The sequence below is a fragment of the Pseudophryne corroboree genome, chromosome 10 (assembly GCF_028390025.1).
Source record: "Pseudophryne corroboree isolate aPseCor3 chromosome 10, aPseCor3.hap2, whole genome shotgun sequence".
Taxonomy (NCBI): Eukaryota; Metazoa; Chordata; class Amphibia; order Anura; family Myobatrachidae; genus Pseudophryne; species Pseudophryne corroboree.
The window spans coordinates 100,432,689-100,452,152 of record NC_086453.1 but is presented as its reverse complement, the minus strand read 5'-3'; the positions used below and the strand labels follow the sequence as shown (position 1 = coordinate 100,452,152).

Below are 19,464 nucleotides of genomic sequence, written 5' to 3'. Positions count from 1 at the left end.
GTGTAGGGTATTTGCACTGGTCCAGGGTGCCCCCTCACAGCGCCACACATCAAGTACCCGCTGAGCCCTCCAGAGCGCAGCCTATCAGAGCTGCGCTCCCACCCTTGTGCCACCATTCTCACCAGCAACCCGCTTACCGGGTCGCCGGCTTCATACTCACCACTCTTCTATCTTCTGGCTCTGTTAGGGGGTGGCGGCCGTGCTGCGGGATTGAGCGGTCGCCTCGTGGGCTTGTGATCAGCACCCTCAGGAGCTCAGTGTCCTGTCAGAGGAGATAGAGAACCATTAACTTCTAGAGTTGGTTCCTACTCCCCCCCTAAGTCCCACGAAGCAGGGAGACTGTTGCCAGCAGCCTGCCTGTACCTAACGCTCTTAAAAAACAATAAAACTAGAAAAACTCCTAGGAGCTCCCCTAGCTGTGACCGGCTCCCCTGGGCACATTTTCTAAACTGAGTCTGGTGGGAGGGGCATAGAGGGAAGAGCCAACACACACTATTAAACTCTTAAAGTGCCCATGGCTCCCAAGGGACCCGTCTATACCCCATGGTACTAATGTGGACCCCAGCATCCTCTAGGACGTAAGAGAAAATCCAAATTTCAATAACAGATGAGTAAAAAAATAAGGTCAGGGCCATACAAAATTAAACAATGTCATGATCCATTTTGAAACCATAATAGAATTAATAATAAAAGAGAATTATGGCATATACAACAGAATTTTTATTTTTTTATTTATTTTTTTCGTTTTTCATGAATCTTCCTTTAGCTATGCTAATTTCAAAAATGTAACTCCTGATAAATATTCCTTTCTTTTGTTCAATATTTGATATACACAATTATACAAAATATGCATTTATAGGAGGTTTGCCCTCCTCCATATTATGGAACATAATATTTTGTATCTATGTCTAGTGCATTTTTTTTTTTTTTAAACAGTCTTTTTATTGAATATTTTTAGTAGATTATTACACAGAAAACAATGAGACAATAATATAGTTTCACAACAAAAGCAAATATGCTGAGGGTGCAAGTCCACAATATACAGGAACATTGAATATCAAGGCATCTCAAAACAGTGCATTTATATAAATAATAACAATGATGATTATGATGATGATGATACTAATAATAATAATTATTATTATTATTATTACTAGGTGCTTCATCGCGCCCTACGGGCGCTCTTCACACCGTCGCAAGGGGCTAAGCCCCTTTAACCCTTGCATGCCTATATGGGGTTCAATATTTGTATTATATGGAGTATTACCTGCATTCCTTTGTTAGTGGTTAAATATTGCACAATGAAAGGGCGTGCGATGGTGAAGGAGGCGCAGCCCCTTGCGACGGCGTGAACAGCACCTGCAGGGCACGATGTACAGAATGAGCGGGTGCGGGGGGGATTGCGGATGGGGAAGGGTGTCTGTAGATGCTGCAGGTGGAGGGGGGGCAGATGCGGGGGGGGGGCGGATGGGGAAGGGTTGGGACGTGCTGCGGGTGGGGTAGAGACAGAAGAGTGGGGGCTGTAGATGGGGGAGGGGTCCGGAGGCACTGCAGGTGGGGGAGGGGCAGGGGTGCCACGGGGGAAGGGGCAGGTGCAGGGATGTTGCGGATGGGTGAAGGGTTCTGGAGGTGCTGTGGGATGGGAAGGGGCGGGGGTGCCGAGGGTGGGGGTCCGGAGGCACCGCGGTGGGGAGAGGCAGGTGCGGGTGGTGCGGCAGATGGGGAAGGGGGTCCGGAGGCGCTGCAGGTGGTGGAGGGGCAGGTGCGGAGGTGCCGTGGGTGGGTGAGAGGGGGACCGCGAATGGAGGAGGGTGTCTGCAGATGCTGTGGGTGGAGGGAGGCAGGTGTGGGGGGAGACATATATGGGGGGTGGATGGTGGAGGGGGTCTGGAGGTGCTGTGGGTGGTGGGGGAGTGGGAGCCGCTGGTGGTGTAGGGGGTCTGGAGGCACAGCGTGTGGGGGAGGGGTGGAGTGTTGCATGTGGTGGAGGGGAAGGTGCGGAGGTGTGGTGCATTGGGGAGGGGTCTGGAGGCGCTGCGGGTACTGTACCTGCCAAAAAGGTAGTTGGAGGGTATGCAGTAACAGGGCCAGGATAGGGGTGACAGGGTCAGAACAGGGGTGACGGGGCCAGGACAGGGGTGACGGGGCCAGGACAGGGGTGATGGGGCCAGGACAGGGGTGACGGGGCCAGGACAGAAATGACAGAGACAGGATAAGGGTGACAGGGCCAGGGTAGGGGCGGCAGGACCAGGATTTGGTTGACAGGGCCAGGATAGGGGTGACAGGGCCAGGATAAGGGTGACAGGGCCAGGATAGGGGTGACAGGGCCAGGATAAGGGTGAAAGGGCCAGGATAAGGGTGACAGGACAAGGCCAGGGGTGACAGGGCAAGGCCAGGGGTGACAGGGACATGACAGAACACAGGGCACGGGAGAGATTGGTATTAGGGACAAAACAGTGGTGACAGACAGATTTGTATTACCGGAGTCACTGCTGCTGGCTGCTGCTGTTCCACTCCAACCTGTTTGGATCTGCTGCTGGTGGAGACTTGGCATGGCTGACTCTCTCAGGCTGGAGTCCTGCTTCCTCTGCCCATCCGCATCCCTCCCCCCCACTCCTCAGTCACACACCGCGGACCTCGCGCGGCTGCCGGGCACTGTGGTAAGGGGAGACTGGGAGTGACTGGTTAGCCCCCAGGAGACGCTGAGGCTGGAGGGAGGAGGGGGTCATAGCATGCATGCGGCGCGGACATCGCGGCTGCCGGGTTCTGTGGTAAGGGGAGACTGGGAGTGACTGGTTAGCCCCAGTAGACGCTGCAGCTGGAGGGAGTAGGGGGTTGGAGCCTGCAAGCAGCGCTGACTTCTGCAGCGCTGCCCGCTGGCTAAAGTGTGTGAAGGAGCTGGGCGCACCTCACTGCGGGCAGCAGCGCTGCAGCTAGCATTGCGGTTGCCGGGGCTGGAGATAACAGAGGCAGTACGGAACCTGCACAGCGGCAGGTGCCCCACAAAACTGCAGCTAAGAAGCGTGGAGTGTGCCAGAAAGTGACGCTCCTCCGCATCAGAGAGACCCTGCTGAGTATGCTGATGTGGGGGGGTCAAGTACACAGTGAGCCGGTGCCCGTCTGTCTGTATGGCATACCTCCTCACACACCCCCATACCTCCCAACTGTCCCGATTTTAGCGGGACAGTCCCATTTTTTGGGGTCTGTCCCACCCGCGGGCCACAGTGTCCCGCGGTGGGTGGGTGGGGGGGCAGTTGGGAAGCTCCTGCACTCGCTGTTCTGCTTAGCATGCACACAGCATCTATTTAGTGGAGACAGAGGGAGAGGGGGCATCAGGGGGTACGGATTAAGGGTGGGCCCAGGGGGTACGTACCCCGGGCCTCCCAGTTTTAGGGGGCCCGCGGCTGAAGTAGCTCTGTCCCAGCTCTGAAGCTCCCCCGTCCTGCCAGTAACAGCGGCAGCATTGTGCTACAGTCAGCACATGCTGCTGCGTGTTGGCAGGTCTGTGGTGTTGCAGGGAGGCAGCAGCCTCCCTGCTGTCTTCTGCCTGTGCGGGTGTGTAGGGGGGAGCAACCAGCCCCTCTGGATTTAGCTACCCCTAGCTGAGGGGCCAAAATCCCATATAAAAAAAAAATCCCGGAATTTGCATAAGGGGGCGTGGCCACGAGGGCCGCAATTAGGCCACGCCCCCAACCCCACAGCAGGCACAGCAATGAGATAGGGTTCCTGTCTCAAGTGCCCTGGGTCCCCCGGACTCATAATCCGCCGCTGGGGGCATGCCAGCAGCTCACAGAGCGCTGGGCATGCCCCCTCACTGACGAAAACAGGGGCCTGGCTCGCGATCGCGGGTCCACCCGCGAAGCCACGCCCCCTTTCCCATTAGCCATGCCCCCTTTTTGCTGTGCGTGTGTTCCTCCTGCCTGAAGAAGTTGGGAGGTATGCACCCCTGCCTGTGCCATGCCCATACCATCTGCTCCTGCTCCAAGTCTCCTATAGATTTGCCCAGATCTGTGACTCATTTGACTAACTCCGCCCAGTGTTTTTACTCCGCCCAGCGTTAGCAAATGAAGCACAAAGTCACAGATCTGGGCTATTATATAGGAGATTATTATTATTATTATTATTATTATTATTATTATTATTATTATTATTATTATTATTATTATAAAAGAAGAAGCAAAAAAGGCATTAAATATTAGACTAGTCAAAAAGGGAAACATTTAGGAGTGTGGTGCTTGGAAAGAAATGATAAGTGTATTACATTTTTCACTTAAGTTATTCTACATTGTTGCACTATAAGTTTTACATTTTTACCTGGTAAAGTGTTTGTAACATTCTTTCATCATAGATATCCAACACTACATTAGAGCATGAAACCCCATAATGACAAATAGAACTACAGTAACAGCAACAAGAAAAACAATGGTGAGAAGTACATATTATAGACTATTATATTTACCACAGTAGTAATCTTCTATACAATTCTTTGCAAAACACATATTGCATTATACACCACTGTGCAATGTAAACTCTTCACCCCTTATATCTTTCAGCCCCCATGTCTTCATTCCAGGAATAGGTCAGTTTGCTTGTCAGACATAAAGCAACTTGTGTTACTAAACCATCATGTGACAGACAAGGAGAATGGAGAATGTAAACGGCAATCCAGAAATTCCAATTAAACATGCTCTTAAAACATTGTAATTATTACTATACATATTATCACAGAAATACTTTTGCAATAGATAACTAATAACCTTCATTACATACAGTGGCTACTGAGCTGCTCTCATATCTCATTGTGTGTTTGTTGTCATTGACTGTTATTTAATTGACTCTTTTAGGAAGCGTTCCTCTATGGAAAGCTTCCTAAAAGAGCCATATGTAGGGTCACCACCTGGTATTTTCCCAGCATGCCCAGTACAAGAAGCGGCTTGATGCCAGTGTTATTAATATGGCACAACAAATCAGTTATTGAAGGGCTGTTAGTAATCCAACAGCGAGACAAACAGGTAAGCATTAAGGTGACCTATGATAAAACACTGTACCTGTATGTATGTATGTATATGTATATATATATATATATATATATATATATATATATGTACAGTATGAACTATTACTGTGAAACACTATTATTACTGAATTAATTAATTGATTCATGAATTAATTAATTAATTAATTAATTGGTTTATATATTTATTTATGTTTCTCTTTTCTGAACAGACTATAAAAATTAATTCATGAATTAATTTATATATTTATTTATGTTTCTCTTTTATGGACAGACTATAAAGTTTATTTTTTTCTGACAGTAATTTATAGTATATAACCCCAACTGATGCATTTTGGGATAGGCAGCAGTTTTCCCAGAAAGTTTAACATTCTCTGACAAATATTAAACAGTTAATGTCATAAAATGGTCAATTATACCTTGTTTATTAATGAATATCAAAGCAATCAAATAGTTAATGTGGTATGTAATAGAAACTGAGACTTAACATCTCTTCAGCTCATTGGCAGTAGTAGCGCTGCCCCTGGCAGCCATACAGAATGTACAGTTAGATAGATAGATAGAGTGAAGTCACTTTCAGAAGCAGACTCTCAGCAGCACAAGCCAAGACTAGTCTGCTCTGCCTGTGAAAAGGTGAGAAAATGCACAAGCAACAATATTTTTCAAATTTAATTTACAAATAACTTTGGGTAAACATACTAATGTTTCATAGTTATCTACAGTGATAAGTGGGGGAGGTAAAAACAAAAATATGCTGTTGCGGAGATGCTGGAAGAACAGATTAGCACTCATTTAATAACATTACATTTGGATGCCAAATGTGCATTAACCACACAGTATGTATCTGCCTTGTATGAGTTGGGTCATGCAATAGTTGAGTTGTTTGATACAGTTAAGTACAAATGTACTATTTAAATGCCATGGTAGTATAAAACCTATATTGCATTTAAATAAAGAACACCAATTTATATGCATATATTGTTAAGCACTGATTACCTTAATAAAGTCACTTTAGCACAAACTTCTGCAAACTAAAAGTGTAACTTAGCTTGATGAAGAATAAAAATTATCTGATTCAAAATCATTTGCTTTCTTTGTAGTTAAATCTACATTTTGTTCAAATTGCAAAACACAATTGAACAGTAGCTTCGCACTAGCAATTCACTAACGACATCGCATAGCCGTAGAATACAATGAACATGACACTCTTCATAAGTCACTAGACCACTAGGATCATGTTTTTGCCTGATGAAGTGACTTACACTAAGTAGTTTCAAGCTTACAACTTAGATCTACATCTAGTTAGCCAATAAGGGTATCACTTTCCTGCCACTTCACTATCACTTTTTTCTGATCCTGTCAATAGCTAATATAGTACAAGTTGTACAACACAACACTTTGCTTCGTAAATAAGTCTGACCACTTATTTATCAAGGTATATCGTGATTCTTGTGATAACTACTTCGAATTTGGTTGCATATATAATATAATATAAATAAAATATAATCACAAGAACAAAACTACAAAATATCTTACTTTTCAATAGAAAACTGCATACTGGATTACTTATGGACTGAAATGGAAATGGCATAAATGCACTATAGGAGTGTGGACAGTGGATACACAAGTCTTTTGTCTTTTCTATGTGATATTGACTTCTTTTTTGCTTTAGGTGTTTTTATTTGCCTTTTATTTGAACTTCTATTTGAGAGAAAAAAATTATAACTGCCACGCATATCATTTGCAACTGTCCCTAATTTCTAGGGGCAGTCCCTGATTTTGAAAGATTTGTCCTTGAAAATGTTCTTTCTCCCTGTGTTCCTTTCTCCCTGCATATTAGATTACAATTACCACCATATGGTCTTATTCTCTGAGCTTCAAATGTTAATATTCAATAAAAAGCTTGTTGTTATAAAGTAAAAAGTATTTTCATATCAGTTGCAGTCAACATGTAATGATAGGATTAGGGTGTCCCAAGGCACATGTAATTGTGTTGCATGCTCAGATGATGTCTCTCAGTAGCATTTCCCAGGAAGTTATTTTTGTTGGCCACTGTACAGATTGCTACTGAATAAAATGCAAAGGAAGACATGCTTAGGATAAACATAAGAATATCTTTCCAATAACTAAGGATCAAATAGGGTTGAGGTTACCAAAAGGTAAAAAAGAGGTAGACTAGATGGGCCAAGTGGTTATCTGCCATTAAATTCTATGTTTCTATACAAGACAACATGAAAATTTACTTGCATTTTTTCAGCATTGAAGGTCATTTTTGGAGCTTGGCAATGGATTAACTTTGCATCTCAATTTGCCCAAGACAAATAACACAAAGGTTTACAAATCATGATTGCTGCATCTGAGGGGACATAGCAGTTGGTACAGAAAGATGGATTAACCTTGCATCTCAATTTGCAAAAGGCAAAAGACACAAAGGTTTACAAACCATGACTGCTGCATTTGAGGGGACCCAACAGTTTGTACAGAAAGATGGGAAAAGTTAGGTGGAGTGAAGGCATTCTTAGTGAATTATGAAGTAGGTGCACCTTGTTTTATGGATCAGTGCAGAGACAAGATTTCCTTACTGTGGTGGAAGATTGTAATGAGAGGATAGGCATTGTGTTGACCTTCCTTACCATGAGGTGTGGAAGGATGTTGGTCTTGATTGCGATGTTCATGTTTTGCGTCCCTCTAGGATTTTTCATACACCTGCTGCTGCAGAATCATCTCCCTTGCATGAAGGGGGAGGATGTACTTTGAAGTAATCTGGCCACACTATCCAAAGGCACCAAAACAAACCAAGGCATTTTGCAGTGTGCATAATACACTCCATTGTATTCTGTGGAATTGCTTTCTTTAAATCATCACAAAAGGCACAAGGGGAGAATGATCAAAGCTTGGAGAGAGAGAGAGAGAGAGAGAGAGAGAGTGAGAGAGTGGAGAGCGATAAATCACTAACCAATTAGCTTTGAATTGTCATTTTACAGGCTGTTTGAAAAATGACAGTAGGGAGCTGATTTGTTGGCACTTTCTCTTCACTTTAATTCTCTTCACTTTCTCTTTCTCTTCATTTTATCTCTCTCCAATCAACTCCACCACAGTGAAAAAGTAATTAGATGACCATTGATTTAAGCTGAAAATCAAAATCAAACTAATTAGAACATTCTTACATTTAGATAAATGTAAGCAATAATGTGGCTGCTGATACTTATTATAAGGTTATATACAATAATCACAGCAAGTTTTCATTAAAATAAATATAATTTTCTATGTATCATTTTTATTTGTGTTCCTTGTTTTAATAGGTAACTGATCTGAATGATTAATATGAGTTAAGGCACAGATATATGACATCCACATGTCACTGAATACAACCTTTAATGATTTGCCATGACATTTCTCTGTTATCAGGTTTTACAGCTTGGCACTATACTGTATGTAGTGATATCCACGAATAGGTTTAACCTCTGATTAAGAAAAAGGCAATAGACAGAAGAGTAATATAAACATGTAAGAAGAAAGTATTTGTATAATAGCCATTTTCACAACATATTAAAAATATGTTTTAGAACAGTTTTCCTTTTAAGCCCTTTAATTTGTTTTTATAGGTATTTATCTATTACATTAACCTAAGTCTGTTTATAGCAGTTACCATATAGAATGTTAAGTGTTTATTAGTCACTATAATGGACACTTTATTTCAACAAACTTCATTTGGGTTTATTTTTTCCAACAAACTCCATTTGTGGTAGTTGTGTTGATCCAGAAGACCGCAAACCAAAACTCCACTGCAACAGATAACAATTTAGCTAAATAGAGGAAAAACATTCATAACCCCAAATATGGCAATAGTATCAATCCCCTTGAATAATGACCCTCAATGTCCTCTACTAATTATAGCTTCAGAAATTGATCTGATCCATTTTGAAATCGAGTTAGTGAATTTGCCGTTTTCACTTTATGTGATACTGTAGGTGAATTCAAAACTGAATTCTCCATTCTCCATTCCTTATGAAATACCATATGTCATTTTGTTTTCATGCCATATGTAGCTACCACAGTGCTTTTTGAAAATGTTCTTTAAAAGTTCCCTTTTGATCTTTCTGCTTTTTTTCCCTCTAAGCTACTTAAATTTTGCACTTCAAAAACTCGCACAGTAGCTGAGTAATTCTGCTAGTAAAACATGTAATAGAAACTCAAGTTACGAATTCCCATGTCATGATCTCTGTTCTCTAACTGTCCCCCCATCTGTTCATTACAAATAATATCTGTTCTATTAAATAATATCAAGAACAGCAGAAGCACACAAATAGCCGGTACGTCTATCACTTGGGAAAATGTGTCTGTCTTTTTAAATTGTTTATCTTTGCACCCAAAGAACCAGTTTCATTATTACTATGTATATTTGATAAAAATTATTTTCTCTGCATGAGTGATTTTATCTTATAACTTTCAATAATAATTCAATATAAGTATATACTTTATGATAGCCGTTTCATGACAAACCTTAAATCAATGGGGGGGTTTTTTCATCACAAAGCTCATAGGCACTTGCTCGTTAATTATTATATTTAAACATATAGTACATTCTTTTACCGTGGAATGGGCCCCTGGAATTGTCTGGGATCGCCTGGATGCCCCTACTCATCCACCGGCTGCCTGCCTGTTTATTATGTCTATTACGCTCATTGTTGTTTAGTTTTCTTCTTTTCTGTAACTTTGTGCTATGTTTTTGATGTTTGTAAAGTGACTTTGTGTCCTGTGGGAGAAAAGTGCTATAGAACTAAAATACAAATAATAATCATCATCATCATCATCATTATTATTATTGGACATGGGTTCAGGGGGTACAGCGAGGCCCCCCTAAACCTGGTGTCCGTGTGCCCTGCACAGTCTAAAGATACACCACAAATCACTGGCTTCGGGATCTGTGACTGTTAGTACCTATGTCTCTTTGCAGACCCAATGAATAATTGTGCCAGTATGACCCATAATTGTGCCAGTATGACCCACATGGCCCATACCAGGAGGGACAAAACGCTTTGTTCCTGGACTCCCCTATTAATTTGTGATTGCCATCACCTGTACTGAATCACATTTCTTATCAATCACCTAGTTCAACACAGGTGACGGCAATCGCAGAATAAGAGGGAAGTCCAGGAGCAGAACATTTATCCCTCCTGGATTGGGTCATGACGGGAGGTAAGATTGTGTGAAGCTGCGTCAGCTGAGCCCATACGCTGAGTATCAGACTCCAGTGTTCCGGCTACTTTGAAGACTTCTCCATTTTACTGGCATATATTTTCAGACAAAAAGCACTGATTCAGAGACACTGTTTATCTACACTGTGTGGTAGAACAGCTGAAAAGAAATCACTAAGGATTATCACCTAATGTAAAATCAGCTGCCACATTCATTTCTGTGTTTCTCATTTGTGATTTGCTGAACTACTGTAAGTGACTTTTAACTGAGTATAGTAAAAAAAAACCAACAACCCTGTTTTGACTATTTTTATGTGAATCTCTTGGCTTAGGAAACTTACATTTCTTCCTTAGGCAAAATTTTTGCTTTTTTTTTTTTTTTCTTTCATTTTTTTTTTACTATTAAATGCACATTTTTTTATTTTCTGGTGGCACAGCAGACTGAGTAAAGAAGGTTTCAGAATTTACATCAATCTTGCTCATCTCTGCCTTGTGAGTGAGTGGATTAATATTACTTGAGAGACTAATACAAAAACACACTTACTTTTTTTCCTTTGTGTTGAAATAATTGGTTGACATAATCAATAGTATAGGGCTCTTACGCGAGAAGGCACATTTTTAATTATGTAAAATCGTGTGAAATGTATCTCTTTATTTTCATCTGTGATTGACTGAATTCTAATTTAAATTTTTTTTCCTTTTAGTTTCAAAAATATTTTTTTCAATTCTATGTGTAATTGTAATTGAAAATTAAGCATTTTGCAACTGCTATAACTAATGGCACTGCTCGAGTTAACCCAATAGTAGATAATACTATTTGTGGGAAACAGATTGGGGTCTATTCATGAAGCAGTGAAGAGTGGAGAAGTGTACCCATGGCAACCATTCAGTGTTGAGGTAGGGTGACCATATTATCCCTTTTACCTGGGACACTCATGGATTACACAGGTTCTGTGGCTGATTAAAACCAGCTGAGATGTAGGCTTGAAGTAAGCCAGCCACAGAACCTGTGTAATCCGTGAGCGTCCCAGGTAAAAGAGATAATATGGTCACCCTAGTTGAGGTAACATTTTTAAAGTGCATTCTATAAAATTATACCAGGGACGTGCAGTCAGGGGAGGCAGTGCCTCCCCTGTGATTAATTATTAAAATAATACAAAGTAGATACTTATGACACATATTCTGTGTCATAAGCATCTTCTTTATTCTATTCTAATAATTTTTACTCATTAGATTCGTTTGGGAGGCACTGACAGCAGTGCCTCCCATAAACAACGGCAACGGGGATCGAGCGGGGGGCGGTGCCAAGAACTGGGCTTTAAAAGCCCATTGAAATAAGTGAAGAAAGCGGCACCTACAGAAGTGCCTCGCTGACAGGGATGGGCTTTCCCTGTCAGCAAGGCAGAAATGATTGGACAGCGGATCCAGCGCTGGATCCGCTGTCCAATCACCCATACAGCAGGCAGGACAGTAAGCTGCTCCCCTCCCTTCATTCTCCCCCCATTCCCGTCCTCACCTGCTGCTGGCGGTGGGAGAGTCCCGCGGCCGGCCGGCGATCATCACCAGGACCCTGTGCAGTGGTAGCCGCAGGCAGCACCGAGGAGGGGAGAAAGCTAAGTGCAGCGGCGTGACGGCATCAGCGGGCCGGAGCCGGCGCCGGGTAGCCTAGAGCTGCAAGTGCAGCAGCGGCGGCCGGTGCTCTCCTCCTCCTTCAGCCTCGTCCAGGCAGCATCCTCAGACGCATCTCCGGGTGTCTGTGTCCTGTATAGGCGCATCCGGTGGGCTCTTTCAAGTGAATGCAGGGATAGTCGTGAGCCAACAGCCGAGCGCGATCCTGAGGCGCTTGTGGTGAGTACGGCACCCCTGTTCCTCCCCACAGCGCGGACAGGTAATGAACACAGCAGCCATCACCCCCGCCCGCCTCCCTCTCCCTCTTTCCCCGCTTCATGCTGAACGCATACACAGAGAAGGGGTTACCTCTGTGAGGGCTGAAGACCTCTCTCCCAGCTGCCATAATGTATAAAAAAAAAAGAAAGAGGGACTCTGCTGCATAATGTGTAAAATGGGGGACTCTGTTGCTGTGATGTTGAAAAATGGGGACTTTGCCTGCCGTAATGTGTAAAAGGGGGACGCTGTCTGCCGTAATGTGTAAAAATGGGGACTTTGCCTGCCGTAATGTGTAAAAGGGGGACGCTGTCTGCCGTAATGTGTAAAAATGGGGACTTTGCCTGCCGTAATGTGTAAAATGGGGTCTCTGTTGCTGTAATGTGTAAAAATGGGGATTCTGCTTGCCGTAATGTGTAAAAGGGGACTCTGCCTGCTTAATGTGTAAAAAGGAAGGCTCTATAGCTGTAATGTGTAAAACAAAAAAGAGGGACTCTGTTGCTGTAATGTGTAAAAAGGGGGACTCTGCATTCTGCCGTAATGTGTAAAAAACGGGGACTCTGTTGCTGAAATGTGTAAAAACAGATGACTCTGTTGCTGTAATGTGTAAAAAAGGGGGACTCTGCCTGCCGTAATGTGTAAAAAAGGAGGACTCTGCCTGCCGTAATGTGTAATAATGGGGACTGCCTGCCGTAATCTGTAAAAGGGGGCTCTACCTGCCTACTGTGCAGTACTAGCCCACCCCCATGTACTCTAATGTATCTGCTGTTCCTAAAAAGTGAGCTGAGGTTTGTGTTCTTGTGCTGCTGGGGATGTACTGGTGAAGCCAGTGCCTCCCCAGCCATTAACCTCACCGCACGTCACTGAATTATACGTAGCAGCTTATTGGTTGCCATGGGCAACTTCTCCACTGGCTCACTTCTACACACGTTTCACTGCTTCATGAATAGACCCCTGTGTCTGAAAATGTAACTGCAGCACTAATTACTCATTCATGGTCCAACTCAGTCATTGGAGAATAGTTTGATTTAATCCAAAATGATATATTGTTTTTTGTTTTATATAACACATATTTCTACTTTTCTCTGTTTCATTTAAATTACACTCTTCATTATTTTTGTATTCAATGTAAAGACAATTTTTTTCTCCCTTTGGTTAAAATTCACACTTTTTTTTCATTGTCCCTTTAGTAACACTATAAATATTAAGGAACCTGCGCATTGATACCCCTTTCCACTGCCGCAATAACCCAGGTTATTGGCGGGTCTACCTGGTCATGACTTGGCGTAAAATGATCCTTGAAAAATTACCCAGGTCGAGTAAGCCGGGAATCCGACCCTGGTAGTTATCAGGGTCAACCCGGGTAACAGTGCCGTGTCAACAACGGAACCCAGGTTATCCAAGCCTGATTATGCTTAAGAGCTGCTTATTGGTTGTTTATGCAGAGATCTGCTTCAAGGGAGTGTCTTTGAGTGACATGCAAGGCAGACCCGGGTTCAGTGTAAACAGAGCTGACCCTGGAACAACCTGGATCCAAGGTACAGTGTAAACAGAGTCTGACCCGGGTTGAGTCTGAAAACTTGGGTCTGACCTGGGTTTTAGGTGGAAAAGTGGTATGAGTTAAGAATGTAATATACTTGTTGAACTGCTGTACTTAAGGTCAACCCAACCTTCTCAGAAAAACTATATACAATATAGCTGCAGCACTCAGCCCTGTATGATAAAATATAAATAGGACTAGACAGAATTACTGTAGCAAGAACTTACTTGTCATTAAAAGTAAAATACAACACTATGCATACAGTGTGTTAACAAAACACATCAAAGCTATGTATAGATATAGTAAACTATGCGTTGATAGCACCATACAATAAGTGAGTCCTCTAATGTATCGTATAGATGTTTTTTTTTCTGTTAGTAAACCACCTTGATAAAAAACAATGTGTGCAGGATGTTCCAGTGGCCAAAATTTGGGAACTGCATTAATTACTGAGATTGCTCATTTGAGGCTAAATCAATAGGAGAGACTGCTGGTGTTAAAAAGAATATCTCACCTCCTACAGAGGGTGGTGGAAGGCTGAAGATCACTCTCCCTGACCTGCTCTTCATAGATGTAATGTGAGAGACTGGCAGTCCACCAGTTCAGGAAGCGCTGTGCAAGCACCCAGAATCAGGGACGGATTTCCCACAAAGCAAGCTACGCACCCCACCAAGGGCCCAGCGGGTCCAAAGGGGCCCTGTGACCGGGCCCATCCATGATCCATCACAAAGATTGGTTTCTAGTTAAACATTTTACAGATGCTCAGTGACGGGGCCCCACATTGCCAGAGTCTCACTGTCTGCAGTACATCTAGGGGTCCGCTGCCCAACCCCAGCCACAGCCAGCAGGCTGTAAGTGAGGAGTGAAAGAACGGAGAGAAGCAGAGTCAGACTAACTGAGGATCTCAGCGCAGGCTGGTACTGTAAATAAACTATATGGACGGGATGGAGCAAACCTAAAAATAAGGCCAAACCTCCGAAAATTACATTTTCGCAGGATTTCCACTTACCCCCATGTCCCAGAATGCGATAGATTCCGGGCCTTGCATGAAGTAGGCAACACCATGTTTAGATGGTGTTGCTCTATAGAAGCATATGGCTTCTTTTCAACTTTGCCCCCCGGGATGGATCTAATCAGATCCTTCCCAGCACCCACCATGCACAGCGTCTTATCACGCATGAGCAGAGAGGACTCTGGGTCATAAACACTGGGTTTCTGGCATTCCCTTCCCAAATGATGATGCTTGCTTTTTATTACCTTGTTATAGCTAATTCCGTGATGGCACTAAGCACGATTATCTAAAACACCCAGATTTAAGAATTGTGTGTGCAAAATATATACAGGCTCTAGTATTACTGGAGCTAAGTGTTGCAATTCCTCTTCCATGAAAGGGTTCTAAAGAGTAATTTCCATTCCAGCAAGGTACTCTTTCTTATACCTGATCTAGAATGAGCCAGTAGCTGGTTGTTTACGCTCAAGAGAGAAAAGCTTATCAGCACTAATTACACACCGCAATCTATATAAAAATTGTATTTAAAAAATTATTAAATCTAAGAAACCAGTTACAGTAAAAAAAAAATGCCATAATTTCTTAAATACAAAATTATTACTAATATAAATTGTCCACAACTATCTTAAAATCATCTCATAGATAGAAGAATAAAACCTACATTGAAGTAGAAGTTTGTCCCAGATTTCATAGAGGAAATCCAAGATGATGTATCTTAAATATAGCTGTGTCAGGATCAGAGGCAAGAGCATTACTAATCTCAGTAATTCCACTTCTCCCTGACTTAATTGCATTATGTCATTCCTGTCACTGGCACATATCCATCATCGTTAGTAGCAGGGCTGTGATTGGTGATCATGTGCTTAGGGTCAGTGGCTCTCACGCACTTATGGTCACAGTATTCACTCTGGCTGATATTGTATAGCCCTGCCGTGCTAGTGGTTTGACTTATGACAGTTGGACTCCTCTGCCTGCCATTTGCTTGACCTTGTAATATTGTTTGATTATTCTATTTGCCATTAAACAGATCTTGAATGTGTGTGTGTGTGTGTGTGTGTGTGTGTGTGTGTGTGTGTGTGTGTGTGTGTGTGTGTGTGTGTGTATCTATCTGTCTGTCTATTTATCTATCTATCTATCACTAAGGATGTGCACAATCTATCAGCAGATCCTAAAATTTTTCTATGCTATTACTTAGTGTTTCTTTCTGAAAGTTGAAAAGGTTGCATACAAACTCGGTTTATACATACACATTAGCCAATCAATGTGGAACACCAAGTAGCTCACTGCCAGACAATTGGATAATTTGAAAGAAAATAGGAATTTAATACCTACCGGTAATTCCTTTTCTCCTAGTCCATAGTGGATACTGGGGTCTTGTACTTATTACTATGGGGTATAGATCGGGTCCACTGAAGACTGGCACTTTAAAACCTTTAGTGTGTGTATGTGAGTGCTGGCTCCTCCCCCCTATGCCCCTCCTACCAGACTAAGTCTAGGAAAACTGTACCCGAGGAGACGGACATAACATGAGAGAAGATACAATACAATAGCGGTGAGACAACAAGCCAACACACAACCATAAATGAAAGGAAGGTGCTAACCAAAACAGAGGATAGCAACACCAACCTAACCAGGATAGCACAGCTATCCTAACAACGTAACTGGACTGCAATGCCGATCCAACCAAATACTTACACAGGTAAGCAGGAACGAAGCACTGAGGTGAGTGCCCAGTATTCACTACAGACTACGAGAAAAGGAATTGCCGGTAGGTATTAAATTCCTATTTTCTCTTATGTCCTAGTGGATACTGGGGTCTTGTACTTTAGTACCATGGGGAAGTCCCAAAGCTCCCAAATGGGTGGGAGAGTGCTGAGACCCCTGTAAAACCGCCTGACCAAACTGAAGGTCATCCTTGGCCAAGGTGTCGAACCTATAGAATTTAACAAACATGTTCGAACCAGACCAAGTAGCAGCTCGGCACAACTGAAGGGCCAATACACCCCAGGCAGCTGCCCAGGAAGATCCCACTGACCTCGTCGAGTGGACCTGAACAGAAGTCGGCAAGGGCAGAGCCGCCAAAGTATAGGCCTGTTGAATGGTTAACAAGAGCCAGCGAGCAATAGATTGCTTAGAAGCCAGATGACCAATCTTGGAGGCATCATAAAGTACAAACAGCGATTTATTTGGGCCGTCCGTTTGACATAAATCCTTAGAGCCCTGACCACATCCAAGGACTTAGGACCAATCGAAGCGTCAGCCAACACTTGAACCACGATAGGTTGATTCACATGAAAGGCTGACACCACTTTAGGCAAAAACTGAGGACGGGTCCTAAGTTCCGCTCTGTCTTCATGAAATATCAAATAAGGGCTCTTACAGGATAAGGCCCCAAATTCAGACACACGTCTGGAAGACGCCACTGCTAATAACATCATCATCTTCCAGGTGAGAAAGTTTAACTCCACCTGAAAGGGTTCAAACCAGTCTGATTGGAGAAAGGACAGAACCACATTGAGGTCCCACGGAACTCCCTTCAGGAAAATTTGAATTTCAGGCAACATGGCAAGTTGTTTCTGGAAAACAGTAGAGAGAGCAAAAATCTGAACCTTGATGGAGCCTAAACGTAGGCCCATATCCACATCTGCTTGCAGGAAAAGTAGAAAACGACCGATTCTAAATTCCACGGGAGACACCTTTCTCCTTTCACTCCAGGAAACATACTTTTTCCAGATACGATAATAATGTTTTGATGTCACCATCTTCCTGGCTTGGACCATGGAGGAAAAAACCCAGGAGGGAAAAGCTTTTTTTGCTAGAATCTCCCTCTCAACTTCCAAGCCGTCAAACGTAGCCGCTGTAAGTCTGGATAGATGAACGAAACTTGCTGAAGAAGATCGTTTTGGAGTGGCAGACACCAGGGATCCTCCAGAGCCATTGCTAGGAGGTCCGAGTACCACGCCCGTCAAAGCCAATCCGGGGCAATTAGAATTGCCAAAACGCTTTCCCTTTTTAATCTTATCCGAACTGTTGGGATTAGCGGTAGAGGAGGGAATAGGTACACAAACTGGTATGGCCAAGGAGTTGTCAGCCTGTGGATCCTTCGTTCTGGAACAGTAACAGCATAGCTCATTGTTGAGATGAGAAGCCATCAAGTCTATCTGCGGACAGCCCCACCGGTGAATTAATTGTTGGAACACCTAGAGATGTAGACCCCATTGCCCCAGATGGAGGTCGTGCCTGCTGAGGAAGTCCACTTCCCAGTTGTCCACTCCTGGAATGAATATGGCTGAGATGGCACTTGCGTTGGCCTCTGCCCAGAGGAGGATTTTTGACACTTCTCGCATTGCTGCTCTGCTTCTTGTTCCCCCCTATTGGTTTATGTACGCCACCGCCGTGACATTGTCCGATTGAACCTGGATCGCTCGATACCTCAGGAGATGGGAAGCTTACAGAATGCCATTGTAATTTTCCCTGAGTTCCAGCGTGTTTAGTAGCAGTTGCAGCATCATCTCCGCCATAACTTTGGTGAAAACCCTCGGAGCAGTGGACAGGCCAAAGGGCAAGGCCTGAAACTGGAAGTGGTTGTCCAAGATGGCGAACCTGAGGTAAGACTGATGAGGGGGCCACATGGGAATGTGTAGGTAAGCATCCTTGACATCCAGGAAAACTAAGAATACCCCCTCCTCCAGACCGGACACCACTGCCCGCAGGGATTCCATCTTAAATTTGAACACCCGCAGATACGGGTTTAGACTGACTTCAGGTTTAAGATGAGCCACACTGAATCATCCGGTTTTGGAATGACAATAAGACTGGAGAACCTCCTTTTGTGTAAAGGAGGAGGTACTGGAACTACCACCCCTGTCCGCAAAAGTTTTTGAATTGCTTCTTGCAAGGTAACTTTTGCATCGGGTAAAACTGGTAAACCCGAAAATCTGGGAGGGGGAAGTGCTTGAAATTCCAGCCGGTATCCTTGGGAAATGAGATCCCTCACCCAAGGATCCCGGCCAGACTCTGTCCACATGTGTGTGAAGTGTTGAAGGCGAGCACCCACCTGAAAGTCACCTTGCTGCTGGGGCCAACCGTCACGCGGAAGGCTTAGTGGCAGATGATCCGGTGGTCTGGTCCATGGAGACAGCAGTTGCAGGTTTACGGGACTGACCACAAGATCCTCTGGAATTAGTGGAGACCCCTCGGCCTCTGCCTCTGAACCTTGCCATACGAAAGGACTGCAAGGAGGGACCTGTGTAAGAACATCGAGCAGGTGACGCGGTCGATGGCAGATAGGTAGACTTATCCGCCGTTGCCCGGATGATCCATTTATTCAATTCATCCCCAAACAAGGCATCACCTGTAAAGGGAAGATTTTCTACACCCTTTTTGGAATTAGCTTCCGCTGACCATTGATGCAACTACAGAGCCCTGCGTGCTGACACTGCCATAGCAGTAGTGCAACATTTATCTTCCACAATTCCTTAATAGCCTCACTCATAAAATTTGCAGCGTCCTGTATGTGTTGCAGCAGAGTAATGACCTCATCCCGGGGGCAGAGAGTCTAAACCATCAATACCAGTATCAGACCACTTGACCATTGCCCTAGAAATCCACCCACAAACAATTGTGGGGCGCTTTGCTGCGCCTGCTGCCGTATTAAGTGCCTTGAGCGTGGTCTCAATTTTACTGTCAGCTTGCTCTTTCAGGTATATAGCCCTTGGCACCGGCAGTACCAATTTCTTAGACAATCTGGAGACAGACGTATCGACTGATGGGGATTTTTCCCATACCTTCCTATCCTCAGCTGGGAGGGGAAAAGTAG

General features: G+C 43.8%; 1 protein-coding gene and 1 long non-coding RNA gene across 5 annotated transcripts in view; both read left to right on the top strand.

Annotated features, from left to right (window-relative positions):
- The window catches only part of LOC134965059 (uncharacterized), a 205,069-nt gene extending 199,948 nt beyond the window's left edge, over positions 1–5,121 (top strand). For all 3 annotated transcript variants that reach the window (XR_010188290.1, XR_010188288.1, XR_010188289.1), the window contains 2 exons: positions 4,349–4,425; positions 4,554–5,121. This is a non-coding gene — a long non-coding RNA (uncharacterized LOC134965059). The remainder of the gene's footprint in view (positions 1–4,348; positions 4,426–4,553) is intronic.
- Positions 5,122–5,558: 437 nt separating this feature from the next.
- Positions 5,559–19,464, top strand: part of LOC134966137 (serine/threonine-protein kinase SBK2-like) — a 90,327-nt gene continuing 76,421 nt past the window's right edge. Inside the window, exon 1 of one of the 2 annotated variants that reach the window (XM_063942647.1) lies at positions 5,559–5,647. The gene's annotated coding sequence lies outside the window, so the exon portion shown is untranslated. Of the gene's footprint in view, positions 5,648–7,406; positions 7,548–19,464 lie in introns of those variants that run through there. The other variant, XM_063942648.1, reaches the window with a different exon arrangement.